The following is a 20,273-nucleotide window of genomic DNA, read 5'->3' as shown; positions in this document are numbered from 1 at the left end:
ATTATAAATACAGGTAATGGGAAATAAAGGGTGGTAAACTTTCTATGTTTCACTCAACCTTGTAAAATAATGATACCAGTGAATTGTGATCAATTATGTACATATAATTTAGAAGCCAGAACAATCACTAAATATGCAACACAGAGAGATTATACTAAAAAATACTATAGATAAATCAAACTGGCATTCCAAAACAATGTTCAAGGAATAAAAAGAAGGGGAGGAAAAAAATAGAAAGAAAAACCAGAAAAACAAAAAGAAAGCAAATATAAAAAGGCAGACTCAATAAGGACATTAAATGTATTTTTGTCTAAACATATCAATAAAAATTAAGTGGATAAAAAAATCATGACCCAATTTTATGCCGTATACAAGATGCTCATTTGACATACAGGCAATCTCCACGTCACAAACATGTGACTTATATACAACTCTCATTTATGAGTTATAACCATCTGACTGACATACAACTGGCATTTTTGAATGGAGATTATTACGAGTGGTTGGTAAATATACCTATTCCAATTTACATACAAATTCACCTTAAGAACAAACCTACAGAGCCTATATCATTTGTAACCTAACAACTGCTTATATAACAATATAGAAAGGTTAAAAGTAAAAGGAAAAAAATAATATACTTGCAATATTAATCTAAGTAGAGCAGAATTGGCTATATTAATATTTAATAAAGTATACATAATAGAAAATAAATTATCACAGAGAGAAACATTAAAGGTTGAAAACAGTGTATCATCAAAAAGACATAGCAATCTGAAAAGTGCATGTGCCAATCAACAGAGCTGAAAAATATTGGAAGAAAAAGTCCATAGAACTCAAATTAAGAAATTGATAAATGTACTATTTATCTATTTAAATTATATCAGGAGATTTCAACATATTCTCTGAACAACTGATAAAGCAACTAGATAGAGATTCAGCAAGGATATAGAAAAACTCAACATCCCCATAAATCCATAGGATTTAATCAATATTTATAAAATACTCCACCAATGAGTACTGAGTACACTTCCTTTTCAAGGTCCACAATAGGCACCTTGATCATAGCCTGGGCTATAAAAAAACCTGAAAACATTTTTTAAAAAATACATTTTATGCAGAGTATGTTCTCTATGGCAATGAAAATTAGAGATCTAAAGACGGGACTACCAAGACTAGGAAGACAATCAAGGGATATCATGATAGCCCCGGCAAAAATAACAACAATAAGGAAATATTAGTGATAAATTACATTTATAAAACTGAAAACACACATGAAGAGGATAAATATCATGAGAGACACAAATGACCACTTAATCATTTTGAAATAGATAATTGCAATAGTCCTGTAACTAATAAGGAAATTGAATTCATAATTTAATACCCCCAACCTCCATTATCTCTGGACAAGATGGAGAACTCATCCAAATGTTTAAAATGTGTTTAACACCAATTAAACATACTTTTCCAGAAAAGAGAAGCTAACATTTCCCAATTCATTTCATGTGGTTAGTGTTACTCTGACAATAAAACCAGCCAAAGACAGAACAAAAGAGAAAACTACCCACAAATATCTTAAATTTATAAGTAAAAATACTAAACATTACCAGATATAATTCAGCAATATATAGAAATAATTATACACCATGACCATGTAAATTTTATTTCAAGATATAAAGCAGATTTGATATTTGAAAACTTATTAACATAATCTACCTTTTAAAGCTAAGTAATACAAAGCACTGATTATATTTCCCAATGAATAAAAACCTTTTGACCATATCCAACACCTCTTCACAATGAAAATTCCAAGAAAAAGTAGAAATAAAGGGGAACTTTCTCATATTGATAAAAACCATAGAAGATAAACAATAGCTAAAATTATAATGATGAAAGACTTAAGGTCAGGAACAAAACAAGGTTGCTCATTGTCACCACTCTGACTCAAAATAGTTCTAGACAGTACAACAGTCAACTAAAGGAAATAAAATGCACACAGAGCCAATGACAAAATAAAACTGTTACTGTTTGCAGAAGACAAAATTATCAATGTAGATTATGCCCCCCCAGATTATTTAAAAACTCAAACAAAACCTAGTAAAAGTAATACATGACTGGGGACTTAAGTGAAATAGTTTTACAAAATAAAAATACAAAATTAATTGTGTTTCTATATGCTAGCAATGAGCATGTAGACACAAACAATATATAATAACATTTATAATGGCTATGAAATAAAATAGTTTGGTGTAAATCTAACAAAACAAAGGCTGTATATGCAGAAAATTATAAAATGTTGGTAAAAAAAATTTTAGAAGGGTTTAAACAAATGAAGAGATGTCCTGTGTTCTGGATTGGAAATCAGGGAAGATGGCAATATTCTCCAAATTGATATTCATGCTTCATGCAATTTCTATTAAAATCCTAGCGAGAGTTTCTATAGACATAGATGAAAGTATCCAATAGTTTCTATGGAAAGACAAAGGAACAAAAATAGCCAAAGCAATCTTTAAATAAGAATAAAATAGGCGGTTTGATACCAAGACTTGTTATATAGCAACAGTAATTAAGAAGGTGTGATATTGGCAGAAAAAGAGACTCACAAAGGGAAAAGAACAGACAACACTGAAATAAAACAATACAAATGTACATAAATTTTGACAAAAGTACTAAAGCAATTTAATGTGGAAAAGATCGCCTTGTCAATAAAAGATACAGGAGCAATTGCACAGTTATAGGTAAATAATGAACCTCTACCAGATTCTCACAACTTACAGAAAACTTAACTCAAATGGACCAAATATTTATATGTAAAACTTTTAACTAGGGTGGTGTCTGTGGCTCAGTGAGTAGGGCGCTGGCCCCATATACCAAGGGTGGCAGGTTCCAACCCAACCCTGGCCAAACTGCAACAAAAAATAGCCAGGTGTTGCGGTGGGTGCCTGTGGTCCCAGCTGCTCAGTGGGGCTGAGGCAGAGAATTGCCTAAGCCAGGCAGTTGGAGGTCGCTGTGAGCTGTGAGGCCATGGCATTCTACCAAGGGCAACAACAACAAAAAAAACTTTTGACTATGACATTTCTAGAAGAAAATACAGAAGAAGGGCGGCGCCTGTGGCTCAGTCGGTAAGGCGCCGGCCCCATATACCGAGGGTGGCGGGTTCAAGCCCGGCCCCGGCCAGACTGCAACCAAAAAAATAGCCGGGCGTTGTGGCGGGCGCCTGTAGTTCCAGCCACTCGGGAGGCTGAGGCAAGAGAATCGCTTAAGCCCAGGAGTTGGAGGTTGCTGTGAGCTGTGTGAGGCCACGGCACTCTACCGAGGGCCATAAAGTGAGACTCTGTCTCTACAAAAAAAAAAAAAAAAAGAAAATACAGAAGAAAATCTTCAAAATTTTCAAAATTTCAAAATTTTCAAAAATCTTCAAAATTTCAAAATTTTCAAAAGTGCTAGAAGGAATCCTTAGATTTGATCCCCCAAACAGTATTCATTAAAAGACAGACAAATTGAACTTCAATTTTTTTTTTTTTTTTTTTGAGACAGAGTCTCACTCCGTCACCCTGCTTAGAGTGCCATGGGATCATCATAGCTCAAAGTAACCTCAAACTCTTGGGCTCAACAAACTCTCTTTCCTCAGCCTCCCAAGTAGCTGGAAATACAGGCATCTCCCATTTTTAGTACAGATGGAAAAGAAACTAGACGTTCAAATCCTGTTTGACTCAAAAACTATGTATCAAAACATTTATCTCAGAAACACGGATACTTATATTCATACAAAATCCTCCATACAAATGATTATTACCTTTATCCAAAATAATTCCCAAACTACAGGCAACCCAGATGTTCTTTAATGTATGATGAATGGTGATAAAAACTATGGTACATTTAAATATTACTCAGCAATAGAAAGGAATAAATTATTGATACACACAACCCAGATAAATCTCAAATTGTGTTCAGCAAAAAAAAAAAAAAATGCCAATTCTAAAAGGTTACATGCAGTATAATTGTATTTCCATAAAACTCTATTTTTTATTTTAAAGATTAAGAGGTACTAGCATCTTCTGTTAAGTGGTTGCTTTGTATCATGCTGGGATCTGGGCTTTCAATATGCCTGTCACCAGACTATCTTCAAATGCTCCCAATAGGTAGATTCTTATCCTTTGTCCCCTTCCCATCCTGCTCCTTCTTATTTCCAATGTGCATTACTCCTCTTTATGAACATATATAGCTTTCATTTAGCTCTTACTCATAAGTGAGAACATGTGGTATCTGTTTTTCCATTCCTGAGATACTTCACTTAGGATATGGTCTTCAGTTCCATCCACATTTCTCAAATTACATTATTCCCTTCCTTTTTATGGTTGGGTAGCCCTCCATGGGTGGGTAGTACTCCAATGCTATATGACATTTTATTTATCCACTCACGAATTGATGGGAACTTAGGATGATTCCACATTTTTGCAATGGTGCATTGTGCTGTGATAAACATTTGGGTACAGATGTATTTTTTATAACATAACTTCTGTTGCTTACAGTGGATATCCAGTAGTAGGATTGCAAATGTTAGCCCTATTTTAGTCCTTTGAGGCATCTCTGATTTCCGTAGCAGTTGTACAAATTTATAATCCCTTGAATGGTGTATAAGTATTAGCTTTTCATAGCAACTATACTAATGCCTATTATAATTTTATTTTTTACTTTTTAATGGAGGTATTATGAAAGGTGTAAGGTGATATCTTATCGTTTTAATCTGGGTTTTCCTGATGATTATTGATGTTGCATATTTTTTTTTTTTTTTGTAGAGACAGAGTCTCACTTTTATGGCCCTTGGTAGAGTGCTGTGGCATCACACAGCTCACAGCAACCTTCAGTTCCTGGGCTTAAGCGATTCTCTTGCCTCAGCCTCCGGAGTAGCTGTGACTACAGGTGCCCGCCACAACACCCGGCTATTTTTTTGTTGCAGTTTGGCCGGGTCTGGGTTTGAACCCACCACCCTCGGCATATGGGGCCGGCGCCCTACTCACTGAGCCACAGGCGCCGCCCCCTATGTTGCATATTTTTTGTTGTTCATTGGCCATTTGTCTATCTTCTTTTGAAAACACTCTGTTCGTGTCTTTTGCCCTGTTTTGATTTTTTTCTTGCCAGTTGTATATTTTGTGAATATTTTCTGGGTGGAGCAGATTGTTACCATGGAGTGCACTAGTGGATTACAGCTCATGTGTGGCACAGAGTGAGACCTCTGAATAGGCATGAAGGTACAGCAGGGCACACACAAGTTGCAGCACCCAGGGCAATTATATGGGACAGTATGGGTCCATGGTGTATATTCTGCCCAGATCTAAAGTCCTTGACTATGCTGGGTTTTGTTTCATTTGGGACCTTTCAGAAATGACAGTAACAGCAATCCAGCTGCCTCAGCCATATGCAATGGGCACCAGGGGCTATAGGCGCATGACCTGACCTAGGTTCCAAGAGATGCAGTTAAGCAGAATTGTCCAGGCCGCAGTAGCAGGTGCTGGACCTATGTTCTCTCCTGCTCTGCCCAGGGCTCCCACTAGTGGTGGCTGCTGCAGGGATACCTGTCACCTACCCATAGAGCATATGTGAATGCTGGGATTCCTGTCAGAGGCAAGAAGGAGAAAGCAAAGATCTCATACCTGGGCAAAAGTTCTGGGGTTGATATGTCTGAAGGCCGCGTGCCTGTCTTCTTCAGAGAAGTTTCTCTTCAAATCCCTTGCCCAGCCTGTGATGGGATCCCTTGTTCTATTCTTGCTAATGCGTTTGAGTTCTCTGTGGATTCTGGTTATTAAACCTTTGTCAGAGACATAACCTGCAAATATCTTCTCCCATTCTGAGGGCTGTTTGCTTGCTTTACTTACTGTGTTCTTAGCTGTGCAGAAACTTTTTAGTTTGATCAAGTACCCCATGAAGATATCAATGTACACAGCTATGATTTAATAAAAAAAAAAAAGTTCTGGGGTTGAGATGATGGAGTACAATGGTGCCAACTGCAGTACCTAGGGCTTATAAACCAGCTGTCCTCTACTTCATGAGTAATGCAGCCACATGGCCTCCAGGTAAGTCTCCATATCAGTCCAAAGACTTTCTGCAGTGGAAGGGCACTCCCATCACTTCAGCTGCAGTATCCTAGGGGAAACATGGATCCTGGGATTTTCTCCTTTGCCCATTTCCCTGGTGTGTTCAGATTTCCTAGTTCCCTCTATTTCTTCTCAGTAGATTGCCCCACTTCTGTCTTCTTTGCTCCACTCTCTCCTCCTCTGTGTAGATTCCCAGAGCTCTTGCTCAGATGGTCAATCCAAAGGCTGATTATCCATTAGTCTCTTCTGATCTTCTATGCCAGTGTGGAATTGTGCAGAATGTTTCTAGTCCACTATCTTGCTTTAGTGCTCATTTCCATACAATTCTTGGAATGACAAAATTATACAAATGAAAGACAGTAGTGATTGCCAATCATTAGGGAAGTTGTAAATAGAAAGTGGCTGTGGCTTTCAAAGGGCAACATGAGAAATCCTTGTGGAATATTCTATATCATGTCTCTCCTTAGGTAAATATTCATGTTGTAATATTATACCATAATTTTATAAGAGTCTGTCTTGGGGGAAATTGAGCAAAATATACAAAGAGTGTCTCTGATGCCTTATAATTACTTATCAATTTGTATTTATCTCATAGTAAGAGGTTTAATTAAAGAAAAATCAGGCACATTAGAAACTTGGCATGAAATTATTTCTACTTCTGAGACTTTGAAAAATCTATTCATCTTCCTATAGTTTAGTTGCAACTGGTGAAAAAATACATACCCCACTAAGTGTCAAAAAACCCTCTAGTTGAGAACAAATAAAATAGAAATCAGATAAGAACACATTGGGGGCTTCAAATTCTTTGCAAGGACAAGTGAATTTTAATTTTAATCCTTATTAGCATTTAGTATATAAAATTTTTACTTTGAATTTTAATCTCTTCCAGGAAGATGGTCATAGTTGGAGGTTAGGGAGCTATCTTATATATTTAAATTTGAAGATGTTTATTTAATATTTTATTATTGGAATGTATTTAACAATTTTATGTTAACATTGACATGAATCTCACTGAAAGCCCTCTGATATACCAGTGTGATAAATATGGATGGACTTAGTATATGTTGAGATATATAATATGAAATAACTTTTCACATCAGTGTAAAAGCGAGCATAGGTTAATAAACGTACACCAGCAGTGGTTCCTGAAGAATCCTCAGTGCAGACGTGGTTGTTATAGCTGGAATAGTCTCACAAGAACAGGGACTGGATTACAGCTCCCTTGACAGCCTCACGTTTATACAATAAAGGATTCATGGTTAATCACAAAGAACTAAGAAAACAAAAAGTTGGAGAAAGTTATAAGGGAAATGTCTTCTTTATTCCTGAGACTTTAAAACAGAAGTAATTTTCTTTACATGTATTATTTCTCTGTTTTTCCTTTTATTCTACCTTTCCTGATATAAGGTTATGCATCTCACTGCAAAGTTTAGAAAGATTAACCAGATATTCTGGGCTCAGGAATGGGACCATTCTTTCTTTTGCTATCCATTTAAAGCATATTCTAGGGCTCCCCTTTCCCTGTGAGTCCCTCAGGCAGGGAAGACTGCTCTAGTCTATGTAGTGGGACTTGGTGAGGGAATTTACCTAATTATAGCATTTCATATTAACAAGCTCACTTGCCCTTTTTTCTCAAAACAGATTATCCACTCCGATCATTGTAAAAGATGTTTTTTTAATCTCATCTGCCATTCATTTGCTATATTTCTCAATTTCCTCAGAACACAAAGAAAGGTATTGTTTATTGGGATTTTTTAGGCCTCCCAATAAGTAAAATAGTTTTAAAACACTACATTTACTTGCTAGGGTGGCATTGACAAGATATTATAGGTTGGGTGACTTAAATAACAGAAATTTGTTTTCCTTCAGTTCTGGAAGCAAGAATGCCAAGAGCAAGGTGTTGGCAGGTTGGTTTCCTGTGAGGCTTGAGTCCTTGGCTTGGCCATGATGGTCATTTTGCTCACATGCTCACATGGAGACTGAGCACCAGGCTTATAGAAGCAGCCCCTAGCACTTAAAGAAGGTTCTGGGAGCAAGACAATCTCCTAGCCAGCATTGAGATGCTTTGCAACCTGGAGACAAGCCCTCAAGCAGTTGCTTACGTTAACCAGATAAGATTAGTAGCTTGTGAGCAAGCTAGTGTTATACTTTGTAACATTCATAGGGCACAGGATGGGAATTGGAATTGGAATTGAGCCCAGGCAAAAAAAGCACTTAGCAATCATTAAACATGTGATCCTAGCACGTGGGCCCCCACTCCCGTTGTATGAGGCTTCTATAAAAGGCCAAGGGAGAGGTTTCTCAGGGCTATCAGAGGACAGACAGGAAGGCCACCTTTTGCAGGCACATACCTTCAATCAGTGTCCTGGCTGTTTTTATTCTTGTAGTGACGAGGTGCCACGGTGGGCACCGTTAAAGGTCTTTCCTCTGTGTGTGTGCATCTTCCTTCTTTTTATAAGGACAAGAGTCATATTGGATAGGGCCCCACACTTATGATCTAATTTAATCTTAATTATCTCTTTAAAGGTCTTATTTCCAAATATAGTTACTTTAGGTGTTAGGCCTTCACCATATGAATTTGGGGGCAACATGATTCAGCCCATAGCAAAAATATGTAATATCAGATTAGATATTTTTTAAATAAAAATCACTTTTGAGTTGTTAATAGAGGATACTTAAGAGCAAGAAAGTTGAACAATAAAAAGCATGGGAACCAGGTAAATCAAACAGTGTTCAAATGTCCAATGAACATGAAAATAAGCTTTACATTTCTAGCCATTGGATGAATGAACATTGAAACAACAAAATGTTCACCATCAATTAGGGAAGAATAAAAACAAACACTGATAAAAAGACATAGAGGGCAAAGATTTTATGCTGATGATGGTAATGTTCATAAGTATAACCACTTTGGAGAATAATTTCTCAGTACTTGAAAAACAATGTTATGCTCAAATCAGATTTACATATTTGTTCTACGTATGTCTAGATACCTGTTCTTACAAAATTCTTGTATGTAGACCAGCCAATAATTCAGAAACAGTTATTTATGGATCTCTTAGATTTCTACACATTTGCAAGCAAAGACTTTAATTGTCCTTTTGTTTCTGGTTATCTTTTCAAAAATGTTGTAAGATAAACAGTCTTAGAAAAAAGAGATATTGTCTACAGAGGCAGGTCTGCTTATTGACCAGTGCAATTAAAGTAGTGTCTACTTTTGGAACAAAAGCCAAGCAAATTTGCTTCTGGCATAACATAAAAACTCCAGGACCCCTAAATTCAGGTTTTCCTATTTTGATGCAAACTCACTGTGTACATAGTAAACAGTTGGAAACTGGGGAGCAAGGGGAGTTGGTGCAAGTATGAGAATTTTCCTGCTGCTTGCGAGCCATGAATGATAAAGTCCTTTGCCTCTGACTCAGGTGTCCTTTATCTTTTGCTAGAAATTATGAAACTATGGACATCTAACTTATCTTATAAATAGAGTAAAATTTCAGATTCTTAGCAGCTCTTGACACAGACCTGTACAAATTAATAACCGCGCAGTTCAGGATAATAATAAAAAAAAGGATCAACTTAAATGTACAGCAATGGGGGAATGTATTTTGAAAGTTGTAGCATGTAATGGGGTAATTAAACTGAGTGATATTGATGTACCATGCTTAATCATACAACTGCCGTTTTTATTAGTTAAAATTAGTGGGTTGTTGACAATTTTAAGTGGTTAAACCTAATATTTATAGATAGATATTGAAAATGGAAAATAGAATTTTAAAATCTGCTTTGTTGATTAAAAAATAATGTACGCAAATGTTTAAAATAAAACCATACTCTTTCCTTTGTCACTGATCAAGGGCTATCTATTCTACCCCATTGCAAAAGGAGTGACACTGATTCAGGAAAATACTTATCCCTGGACTGAATAGGAGGAGGATGAAAATAGAGGAATAGGTTTGAGATTTCAACTGTATCTAAAATTATAGTTTTAAAATCAGTAAAGATTAGAAGTAAATATCATAATATACTAAGTAATTTTTATTACATGTGTGTATGATTGTGTGGTTACTGTAAAACTCCCTAAGCTCTGCTTTACACACAAAGTGGCCATTCTTTCCTAATTAACAGAACTATAAAGTATAGTGAAGATACAGAAGCTCATAAGGGTGACCACAGCTTGGAAAACAATCATCTCAAACAGGCTTTCCAAATCTCCAGAAGCAGTACCAGCTCTCTGTCCTCTCATTTTCTCAGAAGACCTATGTTGGTTTATAGGGCGCTGTCTTTTTCTTCTAGAAAATGCATTATGAGTCACTCAGAAGGGCTTAAGCCTACTCTAAAAATTTCACCATGTGTCATTAAATGTCATATAGTTCAACACTAGGAAATTTTTTCTCATAATGAGAAATGCAAAGTCTGGGCTGGTTTCAAGTTTTTATTTCTTTTAATCTTGAGAAAACATTAATGAGTACATATTCTTGAAAAAAACATCTTAAGAGTGCAATGACTATGTCCTCTCTAAGCTCTCTTCCTATCTACCATCTTAATGTATTTTTGGATGATTTCTTTGTGTTTTGTTTTCTGTTTTTTATCACTGCCAGCCTCTGTATCAGTGGGGTCCCCATCTGTGTATTATTCAGACAATCATGGATTGAAAATGTTTGGGGAGAAAATGGATGGTTGTGTCTCTGCAAACATATTCAGACTTTTTTTTCTTTCCTTTATTCCCTAAACAATACAGTATAACAACTCATTTCACATCATTCACACTGCATTAGGTATTACAAATAAAATAAAAATGATTTAAAGTCTAAGGGAAGACGTGCATAGGTTATGTGAAAATCCTACACCATTAGGAATAAGACTTGAGTCTCCATGGGTTTCCATATCCAGGGGAGGTCCTGGAAACCATTCACCGTGGATGCCAAGGGGTGATTTAACATATTTCTGGAAATGATTGGAAGTGCCTAAATAAAATAAAAGCAGAGAATTACAACTGTTTAGATAAAATCTGAAGAGATAATTTTTGTATTTGTATTTTCATTTTATAGATTAAAATATGGAGACGTCTCTTAATAATGGCTGTGTTCACATATAAACTCATATCTTCTGACTCATTAACAATATGAATTTCAACATGCTAAGTTAAATTAAAATTCTAACTGATATTTATTGAGTGCTTACTGTATGCCAGGGCACTGTTTTATGTCTTTACCATGCATTACCTCATTTGATCCCCACATGAATCTGAGTTAAGCACAGATTTTTTTTTTCTTTTTTTCCCCATTTATAGATGAGGGTACCAGAAAGGTGAATACGTTTCACACCGGCACACATGTAGAAACTGGTAGAGCTGCCCAAGCACTTTTGTTTACCCCCACTCTATCACTCTTCTAGATTAATTAAGGGCAACAAAAGCTTCAAGAAGTTTTTGTCTTATTAACTTTCAAAGTTGAACATTAATTTTTCTAATCTTATTAAGCAATCAAAGAGGTAGGTATTCTTTTCATTTTATCAATATAAAACATGAAGACAAAAAGAATAAATGAAATCTTGATCCTTGGGCAAGAAGAATTATAATGTTAGAAACAACATGCTCTGATTTTTGGAATCTTGATGCATTAGGAAGTTGCTCTTGGTACCTTTCTCAGGGAATGGTAACAGAAGACAGGCAAAAGTCTGTCATTTGAGAGACTTAGGGGCACCTCTTGATTAAGAAGTTATGGCCTTGGCAGTGGCTTGGTTGTTTTAATGAGACAGAGAGAGTTTTTCCTTTTCATTTTATTACAGAATGTCATCACAAAATAGGACTTGCCAACATCAAGGCTGGCATTTACAGTAGCTGCTGCTGTGTGACAGAAACTGAGCTAAGAGCTCCATGTACCTTGTTTGTGTTTGTTACAGTATTTAGCCAGCACACGTGGTCCCTGTGTTTTGTTGGGTACTTTTCCAAGAGGCTTATACATGTGAATGCATTTTAGTCCCACAAAAACCATATGAAGCTGTTATTATTGTTGCTCTCATTTTGTAGGTGAAGCAATAAATCGCTGGAGCCATGCTCCTAACCCTTCGAAGTCTGGATCCAGTGTTAATCTTAACCATTACTGAGCTGTCTGTCGCGTCAGGGTAGCATTGTAAATGATGTGCTCTTCTTTATTCCATGAGGAAACTAAAGACCAGAGAACCTAAGTATTGTTTTGCATAGCTAGGACAGGAGCAAAATTGTTTAACCTTATGTTTGACCACTATGATTTTACTTAGCACATTTTATGCTGTTTTCTCTCTCTCTCTCTCTCATAGAAGACACTGAGCATATAATAGCATTTGCCTTTCTTTCTTTTTTTTTATTTTTATCTTTATTAAACCATAGCTGTGTACATTAGTATGATCATGGAGCACCATACACTTGGTTCATAGATCGTTTGACACATTTTCATCACATTAGTTAACATAGCTTTTGTAGCATTTTCTTAGTTATTTTGCTAAGACCTTTACATTCCACATTTACTAGGATTCACATTTGCCTTTCTTTCTACAATTTAAAGTCGTATTACCAGATGAATTGTTTTACATCCAGCTGGAATGCCAACCTCCCACTTTACTTATACATTTGTGCTCTGTCACCTAATATTTCGTTATCAGTTACCAATCAATACCCATGAGTTGGTCACTCTCTAAAAGCAGCTTAGCACACTATGTGTGTCTATGAAGAGAAAGAGCAAGCTTTGCCAGGGAGAGGGCTGAGAGAAGGTCATGCTGTGTTCCGTCGACCATTCCTGCAGACTCTTCCACAACGCCATTCATAGGAAATTGGAACAGAGTCTAACTCTAACATTGGAGATTTTTATTAAAAAGTGATATGGGTCTTATTCTTTTTTATTATTAAATCATAGCTGTGTACATTAATGCAATCATGGGGTACAATCTGCTGGTTTTATATACAATTTGAAATATTTTCATCGAACTGGTTAACATAGCCTTCATGGCATTTTCTTAGTTATTCTGTTCAGACATTTGTATTCTGCATTTAGTAAGTTTCACCTAAAAAAAAAAAGAAAGAAAGAAAGAAAGAAAAAGAAAAGAATAAGACCCTCAATCTGACTGGGCTGCCTAACCGTTAAGATGATGGACCTAAAGAGAGGGTAATTGGTGGGACCACACCTACAGTGCATCTTACAAGGGTACATGTGAAACTTACTAAATGTAGAATATAAATGTCTTAACACAATAACTAAGAGGATTCCAGGAAGGCTATGTTAACCAGTTCGATGGAGGTATTTCAAATTGTATATAAAACCAGTGCATGGTGCCCCATGATTGCATTAATGTACACAGCTACGATTTGATTTAAAAAAAAAAAATAGTGATATGGTTTAGAGATTCCCCCCAGTTCTGAGTTCTGGTTAAACAGTGCATTTTGCTTACCATGTTAGTGACTTCCACTGACAATTAACTCTCTATTTTCTCATCTTCAAAATGGGGATGGGGTGGGTGGGTGATGCCTTATAAGAATTGGAGATAACATTTAAGTGTCTGGTAAATAGTAGGAGTATGTCTCATGTAAGTGCCTATTATCAGGTGGAAATTAAAAACTGATAGTTATTTTTACCTTTTTTAAAAATGTTATAGAACCAACATTGCTGACTTTCAAGGCGTAGATCTCAGGTAATACCTAATGAGGCATTTAGTACATTTTAAATGCACTTCAATCATTGACACACTGGATATTAATTCTCCATCAACTTGAGAAAATTTTATTTTCTTATTAAAAATTTTTATTTTCAACTAATAATTGCATATATTTATGAGGTATAAGGCGATGCTTCAAGAAAATTTTAGTAATAAAATATTTCTGCTTGACAAATACTTTTGGGTATCAACTTTTAAAAAGGTAACAACATGTATCTCCATTTATAGAACCATAAATCAACTAATTGACAAGGCACATGTACAATGCACACAAAAAGGGCATCTCTACTGATGGTTTCCAATTAGTTGTGAATTGCAAATCATAATATCTTCTCTGGAAAGGAATCACACATAGGAAGAAATCACAAGATGAAAGACTATAGAATTTTTTGGCTGGGTGCAGTGACTCACATCTGTAGTCCCAGCACATGGGAGGCCGAGGCGGGTAGATTACCTAAGCTCACAGGTTCGAGACCAGCCTCAGCCAAAGCAAGACCTCATCTCTAAAAAAAATAGCTGGGTGTTGTGGCCGGTGCCTATAGTCCCAGCTACTTGGGAGGCCGAGGCAAGAGAATTGCTTAAGCCCAGGAGTTTGAGGTTGCTGTAAGCTGTGACACCACAGCACTCTACCAAGGGTGACAAAGTCAGACTGTCTCAAAAAAAAGACTACAGAAGTTTCTCCAGTGATTATTCTTATTGTTTGGTGCTAGGTCTCTCTTCTCTAGTCTTGAATTTACGACTTCCTGCCAGGAATTCTGAGTGTGATGTTTGAGAACAGTGTATTTAGAATCCTGATACTACATATTTCACAGCAGACTCTGAGCCTCTGGACCTTCCTAATGATGCCTGCTTTAAATGCTGTTCTTATTTCTGTTTTCTTTCTTCCTCTTGCCTGTGGTTGTGTACTTCTGTTTTATCGGGAAGAAATGCGTTTCTCCTACGAAAGCTTTATGTTACCTCTTAGTGCAAGCCACCAGGCTAAACTATAGAAAGAGTTATTCATTTTCTTTTAAATTAATGCAATTTTTTGATTCCAGAGAAATAGTAGAACGTTTTCACTACCTCTCTTTTTGCTAACTACAAATTCTGGAAACAAGGACCTAACCAAGTTGATATGAGTTTGAGAGGGCATTAAACTCTGGGAAAGGAAGGATATGATCGCTCAGTGAAACCAATGGCCTGAAATGTGTGAACCTTTTGTGGCTTCATTATTTGGTTATTAAGAAGTGGTTTTAACATCAAAAGGTTGCTTTTTACTCACATCTGGCTACACTACCAGTATTGGTGGAATTAGAAGTGATTAGTAGTTAGAACTAATTTCAAATTCTTCCCTATGGAATGGCTTCCAGGAAAGGAAAAAAATACTTTATTACAGTATGCTTAATTTACTTATTTAACACATATTTAATATATCCCTCCCCTATGTTAAGTACTTGGGTTAAAAATATACATACTGTGATGTAGCCCCTTCTTGAAGAACTTATAAAGTAATGAGGGCATGGATATATAACCCAATAACTGCAAAACAGAATAAAAAGAGATAATTTATTCCATTTACCTATGGAGAACTGTGAACCTCAGTTTCTTCAGAGGCAAAATGATGACTACTAAAATAATTCTTACATTCCTTTTGGAAAGAGATATGGAGAACACTTAGAGATCTAAAAATAGATCTGCCATTCAATCCTGTAATCTCTCTACTGGGCATATACCCCGAAGACCAAAAATCACATCATAACAAAGATATTTGTATCAGAATCTTTATTGCAGCCCTATTCATAATTGCTAAGTCATGGAAGAAGCCCAAGTGCCCATCAATCCATGAATGGATTAATAAATTGTGGTATATGTACACCATGGAATATTATACAGCCTTAAAAAAAAGATGGAGACTTTACCTCTTTCATGTTTACATGGATGGAGCTGGAACATATTCTTCTTAGTAAAGTGTCTCAAGAATGGAAGAAAAAGTACCCAATGTACTCACCCTTATTATGAAACTAATGTAGGACCTTCACATGAAAGCCATAACCCAGTTACAACCTAAGAATAGGGAGAAGGGGGAAATGGAGGGGAGGGAGGAGGGAGGTAGGTGGAGGGAGGGGGATTAATGGGATTACACCTGCGGTGCATCTTACAAGGGTATATGTGAATCCTAGTAAATGTGGAATGTAAAGGTCTTAGCAAAATAACTAAGAAAATGCCAGGAAAGCTATGTTAATTAGTGTGATGAAAATGTGTCAAATGGTCTATGAACCAAGTGTATGGTGCCCCATGATCATACTAATGTACACAGCTATGATTTAATAAAAAAAAAAGAGAGAGAGAGAGATTCACCTGGAGAGGTAGGCAGGACCCTTCACAAAGAGTCTTGAATGTCAGGCTAAGAGTTTATACTGTATCCTATTGAAGTGGGAAGTCACTAATAGCTGTTAATATTTTAGGGACATGATCAATTTTGCACTTCAAAATTGTCACTTAGGTAGGGATACAGAAGTGTTGGTGAGTGGTAAGAGGCAGGGTAAGTTCAGAGACATCTCATAAAGTTTAAATAACTAAGGGCGGCGCCTGTGGCTCAGTCGGTAAGGCGCCAGCCCCATATACCGAGGGTGGCGGGTTCAAACCCGGCCCTGGCTGAACTGTAACCAAAAAATAGCTGGGTGTTGTGGCGGGCACCTGTAGTCCCAGCTGCTCGGGAGGCTGAGGCAAGAGAATCACTTAAGCCTGGGAGTTGGAGGTTGCTGTGAGCTGTGTGAGGCCACGGCACTCTACCGAGGGCCATAAAGTGAGACTCTGTCTCTACAAAAAAAAAAAAAAAAAAAAGTTTAAATAACTAAGAACCTACAAATTCTGTCCCCAGGTTTATATCCTGGGGGGGGGATACAGCACAACCTTTGTTCCAAGAGTATTTACAATACAAAAAAATAATTGGAGCACAATCCAAATATCTAGTGATAGGGAGAACATCATATAAACTACATTGTCTAGTAAAGGAATTAAAAGAATATTATGACTTTGATAAGTTAAATTTAAGCGTATAAGCAAGAGTTGATCTCTAATACATGTGAGAAAAAAACTGAATAATGTTAAATGTAATCTTTTGCAATTCATAAGCATTTGAGAAATAATACTGTTTAGGGACACATGTAGATGCAGCAAATATATAAAACAAGTCACCAGATTGGTTGTGGTTGTTATGTCAGGGGAAAGAGGAAGGGCCATGAGATTGGAGAAGGAAATAAAGAAGTTTCAAGTTTATTGTGGATGTTCTATTTTTTGATAAGTCGAATTTTAAGGAAAAGTAGACAACATATTTGTGATCTACAGGGTATAGGGAAATGGATTTTATTCTTTAATAGTTTCAGTACTTATAGAATTTTTTGTTTTCTTTTAGACAGAGTCTCACTCTGTCACCCTGAGTAGAGTGCTACGGCTTCATAGCTCACAGCAACCTCACACTCTGGGGGTCAAGGGATCCTCTTGCTTCAGCTTCCTGAGGAGCTGAGACTATAGGCATCTGCAGCAATGCCTGGCTAGTTTTCCTATTTTTACCAGAGCCGAGGTCTTGTTCTTGCTCATGCTGGTCTCGAACTCTTGAGCTCAAGGGATCCACCCACAGTGCTAGGATTACAAGCTTGAGCCACCATGCCTGGCCACTATAAGGCTTTTTAAAAAAAAAAAAAATGGAATGTGTGTTTCATTTTGTTCAGTGTGTGTGAATGTGTGTGTATGCACGTACACATGAGCGCAAGTTCCAAACGCAGCAACTTCTCTTTCCAACTGTTTCAGAGAGTGTTTGAGTATTTTGAGACTCACCCTTTATCAACTCCTAAAGATAGGAAATGGCCAAGACTAAGAGAAATAATATCCTCTCCAACCCCAGAAGAGGGCACGAATGAAGTTAGGAGGGACGGTTTCGCACTAATAGCCACCAAATCTTTCAAATAATACTGAGGCTCTTCGCAGCTTTCAGATAATGAAATCAATGAGGACCAAGCACTGCTAATAGTTCATGAGGGGAATTGACTTTTGGGGGTGGGAGGGTTAATGACTGGAAGTAGACATGGAGTGGGTATGACGGCCCAAAACCTAGAGCAGGAATGAGTCAGTTTGCAGTGCCTGGGAAAGGGGACCACACTTGTCATTCAGGGCAAACCATTTTATTTCACCTCCCACCCTCTTTCGCAAATTGCCTTAAAACTCTGTTTTTGAGGGAGTGATGGAAAATTCTTTCTTTGTAGTCATATTTTTTATTGTTATTGAAAATATAGTCAAAGACTCTTATGGGGAGAGGGAGAGTAAATAAGATCAGTTTCAAAAAGATGAAGGAAGTACTCTCTTAGGTAATTCGAGTTTTCAATTCAGTTTAAGTCACCAAACATTTTATGTTCCAAAATTAATACCTCCCAAAAGCCTACGCCACCAAAGTGGGAGAGTTTGTTTTCATATTTCTGAGTTTTTGTAAGAAAATTGAAATATCTAGTTAAATGTTGCATTACAGCATTTGTATATGGTATCCAATCTGCAAAATCGAGGCAAGAATTAAACCTGGCAATGTATACTAGCAAGTAGGGTGGTTACCTCCAAGGAGGTTTCAACCAAAGAGGAGAGAGAGATCAGTCACACATAACAGCGCAAGAGGAAATCTTTTTTTTTTTTTAATTAAATCACAGCTGTGTGCATTAATGCAATCTTGGAGTACCATAAACTGGTTTTATATACAATTGGAAATATCTTCATCACACTGGTTAACATAGCCTTTCTGGCTTTTCTTAGATATTGTGTTAAAACATTTATATTGTACATTTAGTAAGTTTCACATGTACCCTTGTAAGATGCACCACAGGGTGTGATCCCACCAAATACCCTCCCTCCACCCATACTCCTCCCCCTTTCCCCTTTCCCATATTCTTAGGCTATAATTCATAGTAGGGCTGAGTACTTTTTCTTCCATTCTTGAGATACTTTGCTAAGAAGAATATGTTCCATCTCCATCCATGTAAACATGAAAGAGGTAAAGTCTCCATCTTTCTTTAAGGCTGCATAATATTCCATGGTGTACATATACCACAATTTATTAATCCATTCGTGGGTTGATGGGCACTTGGGCTTCTTCCATGATTTCGCAATTATGAATTGGGCTTCAATAAACATTCTGGTACAAGTATCTTTGTTATAATGTGATTTTTGGTCTTCTGGGTATATACCTAGTAGAGGAATTGTAGGATTGAATGGCAGGTCTATTTTTAGATCTCTAAGTGTTCTCCAAACATCTTTCCACAAGGAATGTATTAGTTTGCATTCCCACCAGCAGTGTAGAAGTGTTCCCTTTTCTTCACATCCACGCCAACATCTCTGGTCTTGGGATTTTGTGATGTGGGCTAATCTTACCTGAGTTAGATGATATCTCAAAGTAGTTTTGATTTGCATTTCTCCAATGATTAAGGATGATGAGCATTTTTTTTCATGTGTCTGTAGGCCATGCCTCTGTCTTCTTCAGAGAAGTTTCTCTTCAAGTCCCTTGCCCAGCCTGAGATGGGATCACTTGTTCTTTTTTTGCTAATATGTTTGAGTTCTCTGTGGATTCTGGTTATTAAACCTCTGTCAGAGACATAACTGCAAATATCTTCTCCCATTCTGAGGTCTGTCTGCTTGCTTTAGTTACTGTGCTCTTGGCTGTGCAGAAGCTTTTTAGTTTGATCAGGTCCCAGTAGTGTATTTTTGATGCTGCTTCAATCGCCCGGGGGGCTCCTCCTCATAAAATATTTGCCCAGGCCAATTTTTTCAAGATTTTTCCCTGCACTTTCTTCTTGCATTTTTATAGTTTCATGTCTTAAGTTTAAATCTGTAATCCAGTGAGAGTCTATCTTAGTTAATGGTGAAAGGTGAAATCTTGTTCTTCGAATTATCCAACAACTGCTTGTCTAACACTGATTCATGCTACTCAATGCTGACTCTACTGTCTGGATGAGAAAACTCTTTTTTTCAGCCTGAATGGCAACAAATCCAGTCTTAAAACATAAAGATTTTCTTCCGTGCCTGAATATCATTCATAGAGAGAAAAATGAGTGCCATAAAAGGAAAATGGACAAATTCTGAAGGAAAATTAAAAGATAAACAAATCACATTTAGTTATAAGAAGCAAGAAAGTCCTGGAATATTTCTTAAAAGTCTGTACTCTTTTTCCATTCTGTCTTTCTTAATATGAGTTTTTTTCTTCTTAGAACGAGAGTTTTAGATTATATAATTTTGTGCGTCCCATGGAGCTCCTACATTTTATGCTCACAGCAGAGGCCCCTAATTGGCACAATTTCCAAAACTAGTAAGTCAAAACTATTCCCCACAATCTCTCACATACAATCTACTGTTTTCTGAAAAATAGTTACTGAATTACAATATATTTTCATCTTATCTATTCCTTAGTAATAATACCACCTCCATCCCAACAAAGTTGATAAGGAAGTACTTAACCTTACATTTGAGATCTTTGTG

This window comes from Nycticebus coucang, chromosome 13, assembly GCF_027406575.1.
Source record: "Nycticebus coucang isolate mNycCou1 chromosome 13, mNycCou1.pri, whole genome shotgun sequence".
Lineage (NCBI taxonomy): Eukaryota > Metazoa > Chordata > Mammalia > Primates > Lorisidae > Nycticebus > Nycticebus coucang.
Note: the sequence above shows the minus strand (reverse complement) of the source record.